General features: G+C 40.9%; 1 protein-coding gene across 1 annotated transcript in view; it reads right to left on the bottom strand.

Moving 5' to 3' along the window:
- Nucleotides 1-3,317, bottom strand: part of MORN3 (MORN repeat containing 3) — a 29,797-nt gene extending 26,480 nt beyond the window's left edge. The window contains exon 1 of the mRNA XM_032800727.2: nt 3,232-3,317. The gene's annotated coding sequence lies outside the window, so the exon portion shown is untranslated. The remainder of the gene's footprint in view (nt 1-3,231) is intronic.
- Between the last annotated feature and the right edge of the window lie 248 nt (nt 3,318-3,565).

Genomic DNA, 3,565 nt, shown 5'->3' with positions numbered 1-3,565 from the left:
CTAGCCTCGGTACATGGACACACACCGCCGAATTAATGTGCTTAGTGTGGCCGCGTGCACTCGACTTTATACAATCTGTTTTACAAAACCGGTTTATGTAAAATCAGAATAATCCCGTAGTGTAGATATACCCTTAGTGCATGGGAGAAGAAGGTGGAGTAATGGTTGGAAGAATGTCTGTTGATTTATATGCCAAAACATATGGAGAAAAAGGGGGGAAAGTGTCTAAGGTAGGACTTGTCTACACTTGAAATGCTACAGTGGCACCCCTAGATGCTCCCTGTGCCAATGGGAAGAGTTCTCCCATCTGTGCAGGTAATCCGCCTTCCCAAGAGGCAGTAGCTAGATCAATGGAAGAATTCTTCTGGCCCTAGCATTGTCTACACTGGGGGTTAGGTCAGGTTAACTACATCGCTCAGGGTGTTAGTGGATTCCACCCGTGAGCAATGTAGCTGGGTCGACCTAACTTTTTACTGTAGACCAGCCCTACTCCTTCTGTATTACCTGTGTCTGGGCTCACTTCACTGAAAGAGCAGTTCAGCAAGTTAAATTACAGCTGTCTATTTGACTGCTCACTGTAATATCCAAGCACCTCACAAACACCAAAGAATTTATCCCCACAATGCCCCCGTCAGATAAAGAAATATTGTTGTCCCTACTTTGCAAATGGGTTACTGAGGCACAGAGAGATTAACCAAGTGAATGTTACTGTTCCTTCAGGAACTGCCAGATTAGACTCTTAACTGCTAAACACATCCACAGTGCTCTGTCAGGCAAAACATATCCACTCATTGGAGAGAAGGAAAATCACGCACACAAAGGAAACACGGTAAGACACTCTCCCTCACTAAACTCCAAGAACATAAAACTAGGATTTCAGCAACTGTTTTCCTTTTCCTCAGAACAAACAGCACAAGTATATTAAATACAACTGCTTATTTTTATGTAGTTCTGGGGTTACAATTTTAAATAAAAAACAGAAATGTTAAAGATAAGATTTTCATGTGAACTTTAATTCACTGACAATTTATATATTACTAATCAGTCTGTTAAATGTCTCTCTTAAAATACAGCATGTGCAGTCCAGGTGACCTAACAGCTGTATATGAGAAAATTATCTTTTGCATTTCCTCCAGATTTGCTATCTTAATGTTGCATTACCATAGGCTTTTGTGTTATAAAAATGCTGTGTTGAGGATGCAAGTTTAAACAAAAAGGTTAGGAAATATAAAACTAATAGCCATAATATACATAGGTTTCACCCTCTCACAAATGTCTAGAATGGAATAAAAATGTTGTTTGGTGCAGTTCTCACTTGTGACCATTAGAGGCTGTTGCTCCCACTAAAATTATTTGCTTTATGGTATATTATCAAAATTAATGTCTTACACAGGTTTGTATGCTTGCTGCAGATGTTACCTTATGTTCATATATCACGTTTTTTCAAGTCTCTAATGACACGCTATTTAATTCATGTGGCTCCGTATGGGTCCTAGATTTTCTTTGAACCTGCTTTCAAAGGTTTAAATCAGGAGGAGGACTTGAGCTACTTCATTGTAAACAACTTTTGTAGCCTGACAATTGCGTGTTCTAGAGAACAGTTTGGAAACTATGCCAGACTGTAGAAGGAGTATAAATTAAAGTGCACTGTACTTGACATCTTTGTTTAGCTACCCTTTAACACAGAGATAAAGTATATCTTTCTGTTCACTGTCATGTGCATAGTAGAGTATTTGAAACAGGTGAGAATAAATTTTATTGGTGGATGTGGTTAACACTGTGAACTACTTTAAAGTCTGAGAAGACCCTTCAACAAAATTTGTGTTGAGATTTAAATGTAAATATTGAGACAATAGCATACCATATCTTAAAGATTTATTATAATTGAGTTTTAATTAAGATGACTCAAGTTAGGTCTAATGTTCAGAAACATCTGGTTTCTGAGTGTTTCTCATCTGTTTTTAAAAATAAAGTTTTAATTAATGAAGTTTTATTATTAGTCAGGATAGTTAAGTTACAATTCTTGTTGTTTGGATGCCGTGTATGATGCCTGGGATAAGTTTGGATTTCCTACTTGCTTAGTACTTGGGGTGATAGTTGTCTCTTTGTTACACACTTTGGAGATCTCTACCATCCTCTAGGGGCCCAGTCTTACATTCCTTTGCAGCCTGAAATCTCCAGCTGAAGTCAGTGGAAGTTTAGGATATGCAAGGAGGTGACATTTTAGGGCCCGATTTTCAAAGCTGGGCACCCAGCATGTGCCCCATGTGCTGAGCTCTTCTGAGAATTCTGGCCTTAGTGTTTAGGATGCTGAGAGATAATACATCTTACCCCAATATAATGCTGTCCTCGGGAGTCAAAGAATCTTACTGCGTTATAGGTGAAACCGCATTATATCGAACTTGCTTTGATCCACCAGAGCACGCAGCCCCATCCCCACCTGGAGCACTGCTTTACTGCATTATATCCAAATTCATCTTATATTGGGTCACGTTATATCAGGGTAAAGGCGTAGTTGTGCCTTCATTCTGATTCCTGCAGCTCTGCTCTAATGAGCAGTGGTTCTGGGCTGCCAGCTAGTAATTAATAGAGGGCAGCACTCAGAGGTGCCCTGCTGCTTCACTGGATAGCTGCAGTAACTGAATCCTCAGCAGCAACCAGGTGCTTTTCTGATCTCCCCTCCCTTCTTACCTGTATAACCTCTAACCCTGTATAGAAATCTGTGACTGTTCTTTCCAGAATCTACATTGCGGAGCTCGTTTTCTGAGATGAGGTTAACAGTAGGGGGAAATCCTGCTGCTTTTTGTGCTAACTTCTCGCTGGCGGCCAATGATCTCTCGACAGCTCAGCTCAGTTTGTATGTAGCTGCTGTAGCAGAGATTTCTGTAGTGAGTCCTGAGCTAGCACTAGCAGCTTCCCACAGGGGCTAGGAGGAATCAGCCATTCCCCAACCTGATGCCAAAAGATTCCTTAACCTTTCTCCTGGCAAATTCTGCTGCCTGTTGTCCAGTTCTAGCTCTGAGAGCAGCAAAGCAGGAGGAGGGCGAGCACAGACGGACATGGAAAAGTCCTCTATGCTAATGACTAGAAACCTTTTTATTGTTAACCCTTTATTTTCCTGCTGTGCCAGAGCAATTAAAGGAGAATAGTCGGTAACAACGAATCTCTCTTTTCCTAACATAAAGTTATTTCTATCTCCCCTCTTTTAACAACAAATAAGGGTAGACTAACCTCTTTGGTTTTGCAGAACAAGCAATCTGGGGAGCTCTGGTGAAATGTAGTGCTAGCAGCGTGAGCTATGTACAGCCTGTGCACACAACTTCCCACCCCTGCTGGGGTAACCATAGCAACTCTGGCAGACTCTTCACAACAGACAAACCCATATTCCAGGTTTAAAGGGTACCTAGGATGCAGTTCATGCCAGGTTGGGAGTCAAATGCATCTGATTACAGCCATTATTGTAACTGTCTAAGGTAAAGCCTTTTTCAAAGTAAAAACTTAGCATCCAACCTGTGTTGGGATATCTGTGTATTTCCATTTATACTTGATCCCTGTACTGTATAAA

This window comes from Chelonoidis abingdonii, chromosome 22, assembly GCF_003597395.2.
Source record: "Chelonoidis abingdonii isolate Lonesome George chromosome 22, CheloAbing_2.0, whole genome shotgun sequence".
NCBI lineage: Eukaryota > Metazoa > Chordata > Testudines > Testudinidae > Chelonoidis > Chelonoidis abingdonii.
This window is presented reverse-complemented; position numbering and strand designations above follow the sequence as displayed.